The sequence below is a fragment of the Stegodyphus dumicola genome, chromosome X1, assembly GCF_044657685.1.
Source record: "Stegodyphus dumicola isolate Sdum_Otavi_A_Nest chromosome X1, ASM4465768v1".
In the NCBI taxonomy this organism is placed as follows: Eukaryota; Metazoa; Arthropoda; class Arachnida; order Araneae; family Eresidae; genus Stegodyphus; species Stegodyphus dumicola.
Window position 1 is genome coordinate 20,711,856 of NC_140780.1, and position 21,022 is coordinate 20,732,877.

At 34.1% G+C, this 21,022-nt stretch overlaps 1 protein-coding gene across 3 annotated transcripts in view; it reads left to right on the plus strand.

Annotated features, from left to right (window-relative positions):
• Window positions 1-21,022, plus strand: part of LOC118185602 (cell adhesion molecule 2-like) — a 529,906-nt gene that overhangs the window by 91,538 nt on the left and 417,346 nt on the right. The gene's annotated exons all lie outside the window — the stretch shown is intronic.

Sequence of the window (21,022 nt, forward strand, 5' to 3'; positions counted from 1 at the left end):
CTGTAGTCTTGGTTCGAGGTCCGAGGTCCACTCACTCTTCACACACATTTGTCATCTCCAAATCACCATGCACAATCGCCTGCAATGTTCATTGCGCAAGCCATGTCTCTTCCTGCATCTCGCTGAACGTTATGCGCCTGTTCGCCATGATCAAATCCGACGCGGCTGCCACATTTGCTGCTGTATGTGATGATGCTGGTCGTCCCGCGCTGACACCTTTGGCTGCGATCTCCACTGCTGAACTGCTGCAGTACTCCAATGCTGAACTTGTCCAACTAACGAGATACGGTACGTCTTGAGAGTGCTTTGTTCCCGCACACCGACACCATGCGACGATGGATCTCACTACCCTGTTTCCCTTTCTTCCAGAGGAACCACGCTGTCGAACGGTGATCGTGATAATCACCTTCCATCACTGCCGTCCACGCTCTCAATGACGATTGCAAAAGGGACGGACGCTGACTTATACCGTTCGCTTGCGGCCATCTCCATCTATGCATTCTGAGTAGCTGACGTCCCCTTATGTCAGTTTCACTTGTTTTCCGTTTGCATAGAGTAATAGTTTCGTTGTGAGAGCCTTGTGTCAATCATTTCTGTACGATCCAAGTTTTTTTAGCTTTAATTAAGGATTTTAATTCCAATCTAGTTTTTTTATCAAAGTTCTAAACGCCTTACGTGTAATAATAATTTTATCGATTTGATTTTTTTTTCTTTTTTGTAGGACGGTGGTAAGATTACTGTCTCTTTTTTATTAAATATTTACCTAATACATTTGATTAAAAATGACGCATTTTTGTCAACGACATAAAATATTTTCTAGTGTTGAATTGAGGGATTACGTTCTAGTCTGCATGTAAAGTAAACTTCAGACTGCTAAGACAACCGCTTAAAATCAGCCAGAGAGTCAAAGCAAGCACAGACTGAAAAACAGCCCAACAGGCTGATGTCACAAGGCTGAAAGTTTGTTTACATTCGATACAATTCTCAATATCTGTAACCACTGTATTACTCACTTATGATACCAAATCGGCAAAGATAGTTTAGTAATTTTAGGGACATTTGCTGATAATACTGAAATGAAATGTAAGTATCGATAATTGGTTTTAAGAAACTCTGGGAAAAATATAATATATGAATGTGTTCTTATAAAATACCCGAAAGACGACAAAAATGTCAAGCGATATATATTTGTAACAAGATGCGAGTTATATAATCGCAATTACATCTGGTAAATGTGATTCTGCTCATATGAATAATGTGTTAAATTTACTACTAAATGAATGGGTGCGAATGACTTTCAGCGCATTAATATGTATGGAGAATCGAAATGGAAATATTATAGACTGAAATGTTCGTGAATCTGAGAGTTGTGTACTAATGAATTGCATACTGCATTTTAATGAAAATGATATAAAATCCCTACATCATTCTGGCATTAGTGGTAGTATCAAGCATCTCATATTTCTTACTTTTGACATTCCCTAAAAATTCTGTTTCCATTATTATTATTCTTACATTTCATTTTCCCCACCTCTAAGAAATAGAGTTCTTGAATACTTCTTAATTAGTCTACCAATTAAATAACTCACTATGAAAATTTCTTTAATGGCAGAATATATGCCAGTGCCATTAAATGGAGTGATGTCAAAATTGAAATATTATCAACTGACATTTGATAATCTTCGATAACAGCTTATTGACCAATTATCAATGGATGTAAATTAACAAGATAGTTCGAAAATGCATGCAAATGTATATTTATAGGCTTAAAATCAAAGTGATATTAACTGATACTAAACTTTCCTAGATGATATGACCCGGGAGGCTGATTGCTAATCTGACATCAAGGCTGTGAGTGTTAAGTTTACGCTTATGTATCCTTAGATTGCCAATAGATGGCGGTAGTGTTTGTTTGTAAAAAGAAACTGTGATGTCATAATTATGTATATGTTTCAGTTCGTCTTTGGTGTTCGTCAATAAACGTTGTGTGGATTAACGCTCCTCCGTTTATTACTTTACATTTGATCCAGTCTGATTTATTAGAGACTTACACATATTTTGTTTAGTGAGCTCGATTTCTATATAAGACATAGTTGTATGGATGTTGTCCTTCCCCTTCCTTGTGAGTTTAACATCTACTGCTATCCATTTTGTACCCTAGGTGATTTTCGCGGCAAGGAGATGGCTAAATAATCGATACGTTTGACTACAGGCCCTTATGAATACTTAACCACAAAGTGTTCGGCCGTTAGTATTGACAAAGTAATTCGGTTGCAGAATAGACTTTAGTACTGACAAAGTAATTCCTTCTTAAACATTTTATATTAAATATGCGTTCTTAGAATGAAGTTAACATATTCAGAATGGTTAAAGAGAATTTAACTATAGTTTCTACATTTTATTCATACTTATAATTGTATTTTACAAATTATTTCATTTTAAAAGCAATAACAGAGCCTTTAAATTATACATACATTTACTTTAGCGATAGAGTACATACATGTGATTGAAGGAAAATTTTAGCAATATGAAGGCTGATTTAATCACCTTTTAAAGTGCGCGCAGAAAATAACTGAAGAAACATGATGTTTCTAATGTAAAGTTCTGTTACTGAAACTGAAGATTTATGCAGCTGACTTTTTTTTCAGTCATATGAAGTTTTAGTAAGTAACAGAAATCAATTGATGAATCTACTCTAAATAAAAGCACTGGTATATTTACATCTTTCAACTTTTGATCAGGCCCTGAGCTGACAGCATTATAAAACTGAACTTGTTTGATTTTTTTCCACCATTTTTATTTTTTAATTGTGTCCTTATTAGCTTATAAAAAGTGACTGGGCTCACACTTCACATGACCGAAAAGTTTAGCAAACAAACTTCGTCTGACTTCACTGCATCTGGCTGACCAGCTTTTGAACAAAATAAAACATGGTTTTAATGTAAAGGTATAGAAGTTTACAATAACATTAACTAGAATGTTTAATTGCTACTTCGTAGTTTTCGATTTAATGTTTATGACACTAACTTTGACAAGAAATACTAAGTTGAGAATGTATTATCATAATGACGTACAGAAATGAACCATAATTATTTTAACTTTAAATCAATGATTTATTACCAGTAACATGCTATTTAACATGATATTAGTAATTTATAATCGTCAATAACTGATTGATCTGTTGAGAAAACATGTTAGGAAACTGTAATATAATATCCAGATCCAAAATAGAAAATGAGCACGTTTTCTGAAGAGATTCTGCAGGTGATAAAAAAGAGATATTATTATTAGTTGAAGCTCATACAACTGAATACGTAGGGGCATTTGATTTTCTTTTCCAAAATTTAATATATTTGACCACATAGTACAGGTGTATGGTTGTAGCGGAATGCTATTATAACAAAAATTCATTATTCCTCAGTGCACAATGAATTATTTTAGCAGTTGGTTTCTTAATTATATATTTCGGTTAAATTTTAAACTTTAGTAATTTAATTTTATGAAATGATATATATATATACAGATTAAAATAACATTCATATCTTTTGCAAATTAAGCGCAAACCATTGGTATTTAGTATTCTAATATAGCAACAATGTTAACTCTTTCCGGCACGCTGCCTTTTAAAGCTATAGTTTTGATAATAAAAAGGTAGGCAGTCTAATTAGGCCTAGAGGAGTACACAAGCAAAATTTTGTGAAGATAGCACTTATCATTTTAATTCTGTGGGTGTGCCGAAAGTGGGCACACTGATTGAATAGAGCTTCGAAAAAAGTGCTGAAACGAGCATTTCTGTCAATGAACTGACCGACGAGATGCAGTGAAACAAAGAATACAGAATCTCAGTTGTCCTAGATTATCGGTGAGTCCCGTCTGGGCACACCTAGGGTTCGCCGTTTGATTTTAGGCAAGATTTCAAAATAAATATTTAAAACTAATATAGAATAAGGAGATTAGCATACAGCCAAAAAAATAACATAGAAATTTCTTTTTAAACAATTCCTTTTGGAATATTTCTTTGAAAAATCAGGATCTTAAAAAACTAAACATGGCTAAAATGTATAGACTGGTTTGTGTTGAGCTGCCATCTACTATAAATAAAGAATATTCAGAGTAACCTATAGTAATCTATAAATCCTTTTTCATTCAATTTTTCTGTGCGTACAGAAGGAAATTTTTAGGTGTGTCCAGACCGGACACACTGTGCCGCAAAGGGTTAAAGGAAACGTTTGTCTGTGCATCCAAAATACGAAATTAAATTTCGAGAGAAAACGTGCAAATTACGTTAAAATAAATAAGAATTTATTGCTTGTCTGTGAAATACCACAACAAGACCGAGTATCAAAGTTTCAAATAATTCGTTTGCAGTTTTACTATGTTAATCTGTATTTGCACATTTCATATACGAGTTTGAAATCCCAGCAAGTCAGAAACTTATTATTGTTAAACCAAATTAAGAAAACTGAAGCTGTGCAATAAGTTAATACCATTTTTAACTGGCAGTTTTACAATAAGGAAGGCGGTAAGGAAGGCGGGATCCAGTTCTTAGGAATTTTTGAAAACTTCTCATTAGTTCCGAGTTAAAATTATATGCTTTTAAACTTTACATAATCTCAGTTTCCTGCTCTTAATAATAATAACTGTAACCTGTCCAAGTTTTAAATACTATGCGGTCGTTCTCCAAATACATTTAAATTACGTACAGGTGATGTACTAAATTTTTATTGCAGAAGACATGTTTTTAACTCATATTGTAATTGGACAATATTTAATCAATTAGTCGGTATAATGATATAATATTATATATAAGTTTTCTACGCTCCATTTTAGACATGTTTTTTAAATTATTTAAAATTTAAATGTAGATTTAATGAAACGAAAATGGCCATAAAATATTTCATCTGACGCTATTATATAAACTACTATGAAAGAATGATCCCATAAAGTTAGAAGGGCACGCACATTCCATATTTAAATTGTTTTGCTCCTATCATTACACTTTCAACAGTTTTTCTAAACAGTGAACATTAATGAAACTTAATATATTACCAGCTCTTAAAAGTACGGTAAAGGAAAATAAATGAATTATATTTTGAATACTTTGGAAATTTATGATAATTCTAACTGTAACAGTTACTATGCTTGTAACTGTAATTTAGTAACTATAGGTTGTGATAAAGTATTACTTTTATGAGATAAAAAAGTAACTTACTTTAGCACTTGATTTCTGCAAGTTCTTATTTTGAAATACAAATAATACAGAATTAACATGTGATAAAGTTGTTTATCTTCCATATGGACTGTGTAAGATTTCCTTTTCTACTATGTGTATCAGTTTATAAGCTTAATTAGAAAGTTTTAAGTATATTTCTTAGTTTATGGTAGCAGTACATTTAAAACAGTTTGATCTATAATAACATTTTATGTCTTTTAGCAGCAAAATTGAAAAGAATGAAACTAATTGCGCATTACACACAGTTCTTAACGTATGTTTTCATATTTACGAAAATCCAAGTTGGTTCACTTTGATTCATCAAAATTATGAGCAGCCATAGCATTTTAATGTTTCCTATTTTTCTTGACTCTTTATTAATTCGTTCTGAGTGAAGTTCTTTATTATTTTGTACTGAAACATCTCTATTTTATTGATGGATGAAACAGCAAAGATGTCACACTGGTAAATGGTTTGAGCGAAGATTCGTTTAGAAGAAAGTTTATCTGTAACCTTTCTAAAAGGTTAAACATTACTGAGAAATCTGTGAATCCGATCAAATGGGCAGCTGAGCACAAAGCTAAGTATCAACATGATCCATACGGGAAAACGGTAACAGTAGTCATAAAATTAATGTTGAAACTGTAAGAAGTCTGATAAATTTAGTAGACATAATTTTACTTCGTTTCTATTATTTACTTCATTATCTTACAATTATTTACTTTTTTTAAAAGGATACTTGTGTAACTCTAGCGAGTTAATGTGTGAAATGCCATACAAGAAAATCTTGGTATGTAAGCATATTTTGCTTAAAATACAAACATAATTTTGCTTAACATACTGTCAAAAACGCAACATCCTTTACTCTATGACCCATAATTTCTAATTATATAATTCGAAATATTCTGCACGGCGGAAGAAAAAAATAAACATGATTGAAGATGAGCATTAGAAAATCCAATAAGAAATAGTAGATTTCAAAGAGGTTTCCGATGACAACGGAAAACTGGTTTTTATACACGATGACGCTCCGAATGAAAAAGCTAAATCGTGATATGTTTTCTTACAGAAACGATAATCAATAGTCTTCTTTCGCCAATATTCAGACCAGACATGAATCCCATAGAATATTTATAGACCATCGTAAGGTAAGGATTGCAAGGTAAACAAATATGGACCTAATCTGAGCTGACGTGTAGATTTATACAAAGTTGGTTCAGTAAGGAAGAAATAAAAGGAAAATTCAAATTCCTGATTCACAGCATAGCAAAAAAGGTTGATTAGCATATAAGGAACAACGGCTTGTATCCAAAATTTAATTCTAATGCATAATTATCTTGTATAATGTATATATATATATATATATATATATTAAAAATCACGTTGCGGAGTCATTAGGTTATTTTGAAGCAGAATTACATGGAAAATGAGCAATGCCCAGGCCAGGACTCGAACTTGGACCTCTCGAATTTACGCCTTGTGTGATACCGTTGCATACGAACGCATGCAGAAAAAAAGGGAAAAAATACCTTATAAGATTTAGTTAATTAATTTACAGCCTCTGTAGGGGTTAATCTGTAGGGATCCTCAATAGGGATGTAATCCTCTGCAGGGATTAATTTACAGCCTATGTAGGGATGTAATCCTTTCAATAGAGCAAACTACTGTATACTAGGGCAGATGGCCTCATTGATGGCCTCATTGATACAAATCTGAAACAAAATTTATTGAGGTTTAATACAGCTTGTTTATTTGTTACTGATGAAGCAAACATTTTGTTTATTTATTACTGATGCGCCTAATGCGAAAGATGTCTTCGTGGAGGCCATTATAAAGGAATTTGGCTCGCATTATCGTTAACATGGTGAAAGCCATGAAAATGTCTATGCAGCAAGCTGGTTTGCCAAGTGCGAGTTGATCTGTCAGTGTTTAACCGTTTTATAAACACAGCCACCGGTGACTCGAATCAGTAGAGCGCAGACATAATATTGTAAAAATAAAAAAATACCGACTTCGAATACATCCAAACTGTTTACACATTGAAAGAAATAAAAAATTATGAGTATTTTTGTTGACTGATTTTTGAATCCTTAAACACCAGTCTTGACTAGTCCTCAACTTCTATCATGTACTGAATAAGCTTTACTAATTTTTTGCAGTAACTTAATAATTCAAGTTATGAATCTTTTTTCCTTGTTGCTGTAACTTCATATTTGAGCTTTTTCAAATTTCGATATCGAGAAGTGCACAGTTTACCACAGAATCTAAACAATTCTGGTAAATTTTTTATACAAGTTTCTTTCTTTTAAAACGCATTTTCTACATATTTCCAAGATTTAGATTTGCAGTATGTATATTTCCATAACTTATTTTCGGTAATGCGAAACTTATTTACGCAATAATGCTGCGACTAACTGGAGTGTAAACAGGTTTTTTTTATGGAAAATTCAATTTTTCATGAGCTTTCAACTAACTACGAGAACTTTGAAATAGAAATAAACACGCAAGTGAATGAAATATTCTTCAAAAGTTGTTACGTGCTTTTCTAGTTCTTTAACAGTATCTTCCCGAATATCTGTGGCTTAGCGTAGATGATGCTAACAAGCATATAACATCCAATATTTCTCGAAATTTTGCTTTTCATTACCTATAGGGTGCTCGTACTAATCATGGAAAGCACGAAGCTAAGGTATCCATGCACATCAGCTTTAATTACATCAGGTCATTTTAGGTCCAAGAAGAATTAGAAGTTAAATTTCGCGAGTAACAATGTCTTAAGTTTTAGCTCACAATATTCTATGAATCTTATTTGCGATAGGTGTGTTTTAATTTTACACTTTCAGTAAGTAAAAAAAAAAAAAAAAAAAAAAATCTACTTCCTTAGATTAAAAATTTTCACTTTTAAAGGCATAGAAGCATTCTTCAGACCTCCTGAAAAATTAAGATAAGAATAGACCTCTCTGATTTCTGCTCATCAACGTATTTTTTGAATTATTTAAATTTCATTCGATTTTGCATGCAATATAAATAATTCGCTTGCGTATGAATGTAGCACAGAAAAAAACTCTGATATTCATAAATTAGGTCACGTAATTTATGTAAATCGGTTCATTCTATCAGATTTTACATTGGGTTTCAAACGTAGGTGAAGCATGACTACATATATATAAAAACCGTATAAGGTATTTCTCCCGTCTTTCTAGCGTGCCTTCGTGGTATTGTGGTTCTGCACGCTGGGCTGGTATTCCAGAGGTTCGTGATTCGATTCCCGGCGAAGGCGGTTGCTAAATTATCATCTTGCTTGCTTCCAAAAAAATCCTAATGTCTCTACAGTGGCGCCCGAACTAAAAGGATGTTGGATGAAGTTTCTCCACACCCAGCATTTGGCGATTGGGTGCTCTAAAAACCCAGTCGCCCTTTAAAAGTAGGTGTATATAAGGTATTTCTCCCGTCTTTCTAACGTGCCTTCGCGGTGTAGTGGTTCTGCACGCTGGGCCGGTATACCAGAAGTCCGTGGTTCGATTCTCGGCAAAGGTGGTTGCTAATTTTTCATCTTTCCTGCTTCCAAAATATTAATGTCTCTACAACCTGAAGTTTTTTGTGAAAATATTATTGTTTAATTTGATTTTATCGCAAACTGAAAATGCTATAGAATTGAAATATAGCTGAATTTTTAATGTAATTGATTTTACATGCTATAGAAGTTAAAGTGTGCGTGCGCATTTTCACAATGTAGGTGATTCCGTAATCAATATAGTCATGCTGCTTACTATCACTGAAAAGAGTATGCTTTTACAGATATAAAACGTACATTTAATATTGCTTAATTAGTAATGCAGTCGCATCAGCGCAGCAAACCAATCAGCTGACGTTTTTGTTCGTAGTTTAAAATACAGATTTTCGGCAACGAATACTTTTCAGATGACTGACAAATATGTACATGCTTTATTCGCATTAATAAAGATGCGAGTCACACCGAGGAATAAGCACAATACAAATTACCTAACGTTCACTATTTAATTCTCGGCTAACCAGATGATTACGCTGGGGATTAGTGTTCAAAATCAAGCAAGATAATACGTAATGTACAGTATTTTGAAGACTTAATTCGATATTAAAAAAGAAAATTAACCTCAAGAATTTTCGATCTAAATCTTTTTCTACGCTTTCCAAAAATGTATGATTAGCTGAGAAACATTACGTAAGAAAATTTCTTAACTAATGCAAAGAGAATAATTATGCTTATGAGAATTTTCCTGCATTTCTACCAGCTCTTTTTTTAACACTTAAAAGGGCTTGAAGGAAGTACACGTAATATGTAACAGTCATGTTTTCAAGCTGAAATAAGAAAGATAGAACGGAAGAAGCAGATATTTCCAAATTACATAGGTTTCTGTTTCTAGCAAATAGAAAAATTATTGATTACATAAATAGAATTAAATTAAACTCGAAAAGATAAAAAGTTATTAGAGCATTGTTGAAGCCCTCTTAAAGGTCTTTCCGTTTCGAGAATTAGAGAAACTTTCTATCGTAACGTAATGTGTAAAATGTAATTACAACCAAATGTATTTCGTGCTAATATCATCTTCAACTGGAGACAAAAAAAATTTACAATATCTATTTATATATTTAAATCTTTAAACTAACAAATAACAAATATCAATACCATTTAAATACTTTAAATAACAAATGACAATTGTTATAAACGTACTTTAAGATTTAAGGTAAATAACATTTATCTGTTTTAAGCTGTTGTTATGTACGTTTTAGATTAATGAAAGATTATCTTCGAAAACGAACACAACAAGCAAAAGACTTAAAAGCCCAAAACTTATCTACCCACACGTAAAAATGGAAGCAGAAAAATAAAATTAAATTAAGCTAAAATATTTTTTACATAACGTAGTAAAACACAAAATTGAAAACTACTGAATCAAAAGTTTCGATATTTAAAATTTGTGGAAAAATGGCGGCATAAAATGCGATTGAATGTGCCCTGAAGGGGTATAAGCAAGCCCTATGCCGACAATGTTAAATTGGCCATTTTCGATGCACCTTTTCTCAAACTCCGCTGTAAATACACGCTTGAAATGTTTCGTGGAATTAAAGTACACCTATCTGATTATACTGAAATGAGCTTTTGAAACATTTTTGAAATTCATAGTAATTTACAGAATCTTTTGTTAGGCATAGTAAAATTTAGTACTTTTCTCACACAAAAAAATTATTTTTTTTTTCTTAGTTAAATACAAAAAGCTCATTTCAGTAAATATTAGGAAACCTAATAAATAAGCCATAAAAATATTAGACACCTGTGAGCAGTAGTTCCTGAGAAACGGTACATCGAGTATAAAAAAAATATCACGTTTGGAGATAATTCACTAAAAGCATTTAAAGTTAAATCTCCTAAAAGAGATTTTAAATAACTAAGATATCAACTGAGCTGATACTTTCGTTTGGGGGCATGGAATTGTAGAACTGATTCCAGAATTCAAGCCAAGAACAAAGATCATCGTAGTACTTATCAATCGTTAAAATTTCAGCAATTTTAACGTATTTCACTTCAGAAGTTTTCAATTTCGCGGATACATTTTACTCACTAGAGTTTTCAAATTAAGTTTTACATGCTTTTGTTTGGTATCCTTTAACGAATTTAATATTTGAAACTTATGACTCTTAACTGATATTCATGGGCGGAAATTACTTCCCTTTTTAACTCCTCTTCAATAAATATGAGCTTTTTAATCTGAGAATCACATTACTTCAACGATTGAAATTTTTGAAGTAACATTTCGAGCAATTCTTTTAATTTTCTTCCGTCGATTTACATTACATATTCTATTTTATTGGTCAATTTAGTAGTTAAGCTGTGCGACTTCTTTGTCTTATACAAAGCCTCCATTTTATTATAACTAATTATAATAATTATAATAACCAGAAAATAATATATTTTTCCTTCAACAATTCAATTTTTTTGAAAACTGAAAACATAAAAAAGGGATTATTTCGAGTTGCTTCTCTTTTGATATGCCACTTCTGCGTAGAGTAATTGTGTGCTGAACTGTCAGTGAAGATATTTCTAATTTCTTCTACTCTACATTTATTTGCATCACAATTTACAATTCTTCTGCCATCTGGCAAATACAAATTCTAACTTACAGTTTTTCTTCCACCCGGCAGATACAATTACAGGTTTGGCCACCCGGCAGATACATTGTATTGCATCATTAGACATTTACTTCATTATTATTCATGCCGTTAGCGAAGAGACGCCAGAGATCATGGTACGTCCGTTTCATGCAAGCTCTATAACGCAAGTAAACTGCTTTCATGCTCGGTGCGTCATCTAGCGAAAAACACCGCAATCGGAGAAGACCAAACAACATGGCAATTCTTCTTTTCTAAGATATTTCGCATACATTTAGAAAAGACCTAAATTCTATAAACTTGCTAGAACCACCCTAGAACTGCGAAATTTCTAACTTTGATAATTTTAAAGCCGTTATTGTGTTTTCCGAAATGCTACATGCATTAAGAGTTGAAACAGTCCGTTGAAAATTTTTTGGTTTTAATTTTTTAATTTTAAAAACTTCAAATTTTAAACACAAATGTTCAAGGCTAGGGTTTATCTCCAGTCAAGGTCGAAACACTTTATGAATTCGTTCTTGCCACATTTCAGCACCAGATAGAGACAAAATGACTGAAGGGCATAGAATAGCTTTGCTTGGAAACATCTCTGTCTTGCAAATGGACATCTAATGACTGTTCATCTCGACTACTTGAGCATTAATTATTACAGCCATCTCATGTGGAATCTAATCACTTGGCGTTTCATTCCACAATTCAATGTATCGTGCCACCAGAATATTGCGTGCCATCATTGTTTGTAAAACATCATATCGACCTCCAAATCATATTAGTAACCGCAATGGACAAACCGCTTCTGTGGCAGCAGCGGGAAATAGATGTAGACGTACTGCAATCCAAATACCGAGCTATTAACATACGAAAATATTGGCAAGAAGCATGTTTATGAATGAGCTTTTAAAACAACACTTCGTTTAACAACACTACTGGCAAATATTTATGAAATCAATATAGAGATAAATATAATAAAGCAAACAGGACGAGAGCATGTGAGTTTAATAGTTCGCGATAAGTACACATTTTCCCTCATTTTTAACAGTTGATGAGTTAGTATTTTTCGTTGACCATAAAAGTGAAAACTACGCAATACTGTAACGCAATTCCATAAACTTTACTTTAAAAGCTTGCTTTATTTTGCAAGAGAGTTTTATCAAAACATGAATGTTTAATGATTTGTTTTGAGGACGAATGTGTTTTATGTGCTTTGATCATGCTACTATCTTTTAAGCGGTGATGAGGAAGTCATAAGGTATAAATTCTTAGACTGTTAATGGTCACGTTTTATAGTTATAAATAGGGTACATGCAAAATCACAATTTGTTTGCAACTATAAATTACTTGCAAAAAAGAATATTCTTGGTTTTCGAATGTTTATAGATAAAAGAAGAATGGTAGTATTATGAGGAAAATTAGTAAGCATAGTACCCAGATTACTAGAACCCTCCGAAAATTGCTAGAACAATTTTAGCTTTTAAATTTGCTTATGCAATCCATTAATAATATGCGAAATCTAAAATAAGTGCTTTAGTAATGAGAGAGGAATCTCAAACATGTAATGTGAAATGTTAAAAAATAGATAAGCACAGAGTAAATCCTAATTTAACGACCAACGAAACCCTTAGATTTGGAGGCAAATTCTTGTTTATTTTCGACTTGATTTCGCATTGCTAGGTATTTTTCCCCTCAGCTAATTTATCATGATTTAAGGGCATTTCAAATAGCAGACTTTTATTTCTTTCTTACTTTCATATCACTTATAAAAAAGGCTCGTAAAAGGCAGCTGCAGACCTTATTTCCGTAAGTAATGATCGTAGATATATAATTCCAATTATGAAGTTGTTTTAAAACGAATTTGATAATTTTATGAAACCATTTTAGCCCTATATTTAACAGGTTATCATAAAACCAATATACCGTAAATAATATGTTTATTGCTTTAATAAGCTAAATATAGAAATTCATAGGGGTGATTTATGATATTAAACCTAATTAATTCTTAAAACTACATTTTATTTAATGTCCCCTGGCTTCGAATTATTTACCGGCGTATACATAGTTGGAAGTCTAATCCAGGCACGGAAATTTAGCAAAATATGTATCAGCATTACATATTAGAGCTGCAACTAAAATTTAGCAAATTTATCCACTGCTGCTTGATGTGACCTGGAAATAAAGGTATTTAATATCTAACAAACCGGCTCCACTGTTCGTAACGTCTAGGACTAAAGACTGAAGATTCTATAAAACAGTCATCAAAATCCAGATCGCGATACATAGTGGGCTTGTATAAATAAAGTGTTTTCTTTAACGTTAGTTCTAAGTGTTCCAGTTGTAAATGTTCCTCCTAAATTAGACATTTGCTGATTATTTAAATTCCATTTAATTTGCATTCTGATGAGCACAACGAAACGCGTAGGCTCCAGAGAAGATTTAAGGAAAAAAATGACACGTTATCTAAACTAAACGTTACACATCTAAATGCAGATCTCTCACATAATGGATCCAATTAAAATTTTCTTGAATCAGAAAGCTTATCTTCCGTAACCTTTTTCTTACAATGTATGGGAAAATCCTTCGTTTGCTTGATTGTAGGCACTGAAAATTGATTTACACTAGCTAATTCGTTCCTTATATTTCTCGTAGTTCCGTATATAGAATTATGGGATTTCTCTTATTTAGCCTGAAGATTGAATAGAAATTAATAATTACTAGATTTTATGCTTATAGAATTTTCTCATCAATTATACTGTTGCGGATCTGTAAAATTACGTGCTTTATTTGAAGTGACTTCACGGATGAAAATATACTGTTGGCCATATATAATGCAATGCCATGGATAAAAAAAATCCAGTAGCCCTGAAATCAGCAACGTGTTTGATAAGACATGTAAATATCTAGCACAGCAACGCATTTGCAAATCATGTGCACCAATAATGCCAACAAGAGTTACTATTAGCCCTTTGACTGCTATGGGCGCATATACTCGTCCAGGAAAAACCATCCATGGGGCTTATGGGCACATACGTGCCGCCGACATAAGCCGTCTGGGCAGACTATGGACGCTTGGCGTGCATAAGCCGAGCGCAAATGCGCACTCGGCGAAGGCTTTGACTGTTCTCTGCTGCATGTTCAGAAATTGTTTCTATCATATATGTTCAATACTCGCAAAAATCTCATACCTCGTTCGTTGCTTAGGAACGAGGCGATTTTGGTCAATCATTATGCAATCATACGCCATTCACGCGAAGTGCTTCAACTTAGAGCAGTTAGGCAATCAAAGGGTTAAAACGAAGAACGATAGACTGTTTTAAGCATTGAAATCGCGTGTTCCCAGTTCCTTCGTGTGTTCCTTTGTGCTTGGGTACAGCTTGTCGAGAAAAATTCTAGCAAGTTTATATCGCAAATTCGAACAAAATTTGAGCATAGCTTCATATTCGAGCAAGTTTCTGAGTTCTGCAGTCTATCGCAGCAGTTATTGCCAGCTATGGCAGTTAAACAAAGACCGATTTTTTTCATTTATGGTGTATCGATCGAAACTGTTATTTTAGCCAATTCGTCTTTGTATCTCGTTATTTGTCCAACACATATGGCTTTTACACTCAAGAGCCAAAACATTATGACCAGCCCTACATTTTGCGATGAACGCGCCTGGATGACGTGGAAGGCACGTGATCAGGTGGAAGTGGTATTTAACTGCTGCTGGAGAGTCTGAAGAATCATTTTTTCACTTACTTCTGTGTGTGATGGGAAAGGCTGCGGATCTAAGCGACTTTAATAGAGGCCAGATTGTAATGGTTCGAAGGCTCGGAACAAGTATTTCCGAAACTGCACGACTCGTGGGTTGTTCACGATCTACAGTTGTTAGTAAGTATGAAAAGTGGATGAATGACGGTGAAACCAGCAGTAGACGACATGGTGATGGACGTCCACACGCTATCAAAGAAAAAGGTTTTCGGAGACTGTCTCGCATGGTGAAGCAAAACCGAAGCCAGACCGTGGCTCAGCTGACAGCCGAATACAATGCAGGGCCAAGTAGAAAAGTATCGGAGCACACTGTTCAGCGGACACTGTTGGATATGGGGCTGCGCAGCAAACGTTCCACTCGTGTGGCTTTGCTGACCAAGCGTCATCGCCAACTGAGCCTGCGCTGTGCCCGGGAACATCGCGACTGGTCCATGGATCAGTGGGAGAGAGTTGCCTGGTCAGATGAATCACGGTTTGTCATTCATCACGCCGATGGCCGTGTCAGGATACGCCGTCTTCCAGGCGAACAGTTACTCCCTCAATGCACAGTAGGTCATACAAAGGCCGGTGGTGTCGGTATTATGCTCTGGGGGACGTTCTTTTGGGAGTCTCTGGGACCCGTGTTTGTGGTAGAGCAGACCATGAATGGCTACAGGGTATCTGAACATCATTGCGGACCAGTTGCACCCTTACACGGCCTCTGTTTTTCCAGCTGGAAATGGAATGTTCAAATAGGACAACGCCCCGTGTCACAAGGCTACAATTGTGTTGAAGTGATTCCAAGAACATGATGCTGATTTCCAGTTAATGTCCTGGCCGCCTAACTCACCGGATCTCAATCCGATAAAACACATTTGGGATGTCATGGGGCGGTAGCTCAGAGGTCAAAGACCCCCAATTCTCAATATCTCGGATTTGCGTGACCGTTGCTACAACATCTGCTACAATCTGTCTCCGGCCATCTATCAAGGACTTGTGGGATCCATGCCAAGGCGGGTTGAAGCTGTGTTGCGCGCCAAAGGTGGCCCAACTCGTTATTGACAGGTGGTCATAATGTTTTGGCTCTTGAGTGTATATACATTGTATTAGAGAAAGAAATGTTATACCATAATCAAATAATACCATAGGATGGAACAGAAAAATTTCTCTTTAAGAAAATTTCTCTTTTCTACGTGTTTACTGGATTGCAATTTCTATGAATGCCCCGCCTGTCTGATAACAAGACAGACACCCAAGTAGTACATTTAAAGTAGAAGTCTGTAAAGATTTGCGTTATTATAAATACATACCGAGTTTAAAGAGATCAATATCTCTTTCAACGTATTTTGCGGGAAATATAATCCATTTCACAAATAATATAAACACAATTTCATATTTATTTTTAAAGTAATGTTTAAATAAATGACAGTTACAGATACGTTTTTTAGAAAGCAATTTCTCGAACATAGAATACACTGAAATATTTTCAAGACTCCCGTTCCTAAATAACTTCAGTTAAATCCATGTAAATTTAAATATAACTGACATCAATAGAAATATTGGCATTGGCATTTACGAAAATTTTGATAGAATTTATTCAAAGTTTAGAAAGGAAGAATATAAATATACGTAAATATGTTTTACTTCGCAGTAAAGTCTTTCCAAAAGAAATTGTTCTCTGACTGAAGCAGGCAGTTCGTTGAATTTGAATATTTCAAAAGAATTCGAAATTCAGTTTGTTATAATCATGCATGGCAGATTCATTTGTAAAGCTATTCTGTGAATTTATAATTACGAATTTGAAAATATGCATCGTAAATTTTCCTACGCTTTAAAAATAGTCCCAGTTTTTATTCGAATACGACAACGTTCGCAAGGGCTACCTAACAGAAAGGATGCATTCTTGAAGGACTTTAAGGCAAACTAGCTCATTCTCCTGTTACGCATACAGAAATCTCCAGGAAGGCCATGAAGCCTACCGATTAAAATAAAAACAAATATGGAATTTGACAACAGATTCAACTAATAATGTTCATACTAATAATGTCTAATAATGTCTTATCCACGTGGCGAATTATTGTTCCATAAGTCTACCTTATAAAAACTAGATAGCTTAGCGGAATCCTACGCTGATGCGATCAGTAATAATTCTAATAAATTCCATCCAGTAATAATTCATATTCAGGGGGATTCAAAAATATTTGGCAAATGTATTAGCTGATAGAGTGGACTGAAACAAACAGCTTTTTGTATGGAATATATGCTCGAAAATGGCCCGCTGCGATGGTGCTTGATGCAGATGAGCTGTATATAAAAGCTCCTGACGTAAATTGTGGTTCCCTGTATGAGTTTCAAATGTTACACATCGCTATCTGAGTACGAAGTTCGCCTACATTTCATTAATAGGGCAGCAGACGGAAATAGAACTGCTGCTCAAAAAGGGATTTGAGCATCGAATTCTGTACCAACTTTACGAAACTGCTCAGGTCTAGTCGCAGCTGTAGTTAAAATGTATATCGGCTAGCAGCGCCTTCATATAGTTATGCATAGCTCTTGAACGACGAATGAAGATTTGCGCCAGTAAAACGTATCTACCTCTTAACACCACTTTGTACCACTTCAAAGCACCATTTTTGCCCATACATTCTATTAACAAATCTGCTTAATTCGGTCACCTGTACCTGCCTTTACACTTTTCCAGGAGATATTTTAATCGCCCTGTATATTTTCATGTAGTCTCCTTAAGCATTGATTTTGAGTATTGTAATACCCCTAACTCAAGCGATGTTTTCGCTCCTGTAGAAGAAAAAAAAACTATATTTAATAACCCTCGAATTTGGTAGCAATTTACTTAAAGTCTACATCAAACTGGGGTTGCTTCTTTTGCCTAGTTTTAAATTTTATTTTTGCATGCTCCTCTTTCACTCATTTCTTACAAAATTCACATACCATACAAAGTATTAAAATATCGCTTTTCGGAGCTCAGCCGAAAGCTATAGCAATATTTTTTTCTTTCTCCTATAATTTCATTCTTATTAAATCTTGCAGCTCTAAGCAGAGCAAATGAGACAATCATTCGTTAATTCTCACTGAATTTCAAATACTGTAATTCTCACAGTCTTCATCTGCGGTAAAATCAAGTCGTTCTTTTTTTTTTTACTATGTTATGTTAACACCATCGTTTTTCTATCTATTTTTGTGCATGTAATAATTATGTTCATATCTGCGAGGGAAGCTGAAATTCATTTTCCTTGGATTTAGGTTAGGGTTATTTTTTCTGTAAATCAAATAGATTTGATTTGACGTTTCGCTAAGCATGTTAATTGCTTAAAAAGCATCTGCTGTTCTTATCTAAATAAAAAAAGTGAAGATTAGTGTTTAAATAAAACAATCTATTTGAAAGAGGTCATTGTTTATACACCAAATAGCAGGATTCTGAATACTTAAGTTATTAACCTCGGTATATATGACAGGTAAAAGTAACGTAAAGAAAAGTTATTTGAAAAGTAAATAATTTAAGAAAATCATCATGCTACCACAAACAATAAGTTTAAAACAAAATTTGGGAGGAAACTGAGGAAAGTTACACGAGTAAGCACACCGTATCTCACAGATAATTGGCGTGATGGACAGCGCCAATTATCTACGCCTAAGGTGGGACAATGTTTGCAACGCTAAGGAGTGTCAGTAAAGCGACCATTATTTCCGCCTTCCTTGGTGTTACAGAATTGGAATTAGAACTTCCAGTGGTGGTTTCAACAAAGCACGAAGGACCACTAATGACGTGACATCATATTTTTCGAAAAATTCTGCTTTTACTTACAACATAATGACAGCCGCCTCCATGTGTAAAGACCCCGAACAGAACAAATGATAGAAGCTTGCTTCTTCATCATACCAGTCCAACACTTGGATTGCTGGTGTGCGATTCAACTGGGTACACGTCCCATTCCTATCTCATTCACCTCTGTTATAATATTAACATCTTACCGTGTGAGGTCTCATGTTACTCAAGCATTCACGCTCCTTCTCCCATTTATTTACTCAATACACAGGTGTTATACTTCTGTTTTCTCCAGATCTCTCAATAATTGTAACCTTCTGATTAAGAGCTACAAAGAGACTGATTAAGAACACTCGCCAAGTAGTGCGGTAGATTAACTCTGACAAAAAAATGGAAGCCTCGAGAGCAGCAATCGTCAAAAATGCCATTTAAGTCAGTTTTATTCCACGCCCGGGTTACAGCTGCAAGTGTTGCCAGAAGGGATGCTTCTGGTACTTTTTCTGCATGTTCTGTACCGCAAAATTGTCTGAAATTGTAACCTTTTGTTGCATCATGTCCACTTCAGTAGACACAAATTTAAAAAATTTGTTTATTCTTCTGTAGATGCCTAACAGATGCTTAACAGATTCCATTCCTGTGTTTATTCATTCTATATTATTAGAACTTTCAACTGTCGATCATAGATGGCTGTATAGCATCACTAAGTAAAGCGTTGCTATTTGGAAAATGGTAGCTACTTCCGTTTCCAAGTTAGTACAATTTCTCAGAGTAAACATTATATAATATTGCTTACATTTTCTTAAACTGCCATTTCTTATTCATAATTAGTAATTTTAGACATTTTATTTTAAATATCAGTTTGAGAAAATTGTGGAGTGGGTAGATAAAGATCTACCGAAAAGACTGAATTGAAACTCAAATGTACTGCTTATCAAGCCAAAACACCACTGGAAATGTTTATGTTTGGCAAAGAATTTCTAGACCATTTGACATTTGAATCCAATAGGTACAGGTTACAAAATCGTAGCAAAATGAATTCAATCACAATCGACGAAATGAAGGTATTTTGGAGGATCTGTATTTACATGTCAGTTGTAGATTTACCATTTAGAAGATGGTAATGATCACTGCAAACAAGGCAGGAAATGATTTCAAATGCGATGACCATAAATCGTCGTGAAGAGATTTGTATGCATGTACGTATGTGCATGCTGTCCACTGTAGTGAACAAACTGTAGCAATTATTTAAAACGAAATTTGAATAAAATTATTTTTTTTATTATTACGAAAGTTATTTTAATTAGAAAAAATACAAACATTTTCGTTTAACTTCTCTAGATTATTTGTATGTAACGAAGGGTTGAACATATCATTCTTCCATTACAATTTGTTTACAAAAGAATACGCTTCTTCCTTTCCTGATGTAACGATTTTAAAAGCCAGTATTATTGACTGCATTGTAACCTTCCCACCCAGTTGGTTGCCTAATAACTTCCGCCCAGATACAGAAATATATAGCACTGGTTAGCGTCTCAAATCAAGGCTTAAAATCCACTGAATTCGTAGTTATGATAGCTAATCGTTTTGAAGATTTTTAAACTATCAAGAAAAAAAAAGATTTGTCCTTTATTCTACAGTATAAAACTCTCTACGCCTTGATGCATAATGAACATTTAAATATAGGAATAAATACATTTGCTCAGGAGATGTCACTTTTCAGTTATCAGAGTCACAGAGGATTGCTGCTGGAAAATGTCTAATTTTGATACGAAAAATTACCTTGGCATTCCTACAACTTCATAAATTCAGGGAACCGCGAAATAAAGTATCTGATGCTTTGGAATCTCAAAAAGGAGAAGCTATTCATGGCCATAAAATTTAAATTTTCGGGGTTTTGTATGTCGATACTTTCATATAAAAGGCGCTCAAATAATGAGAAAATTACAGACATCTCTAATGGATGGTTATTTTAGAACTCATTGTTGGGAGAATTTATTTGTATACGAAGCATCAGTGCCGAAACTGTTAAAAGTGTTAAATAAAGCGGATTAGTCATCTGAATGAAAGTTTTCTTTGCTTTTTAGAGCTACTTGACGTGTTATAGCAAAGTTCTGAACATTTTTAACATTTAAGAATATTTCTAAGCTGTTTGCAGA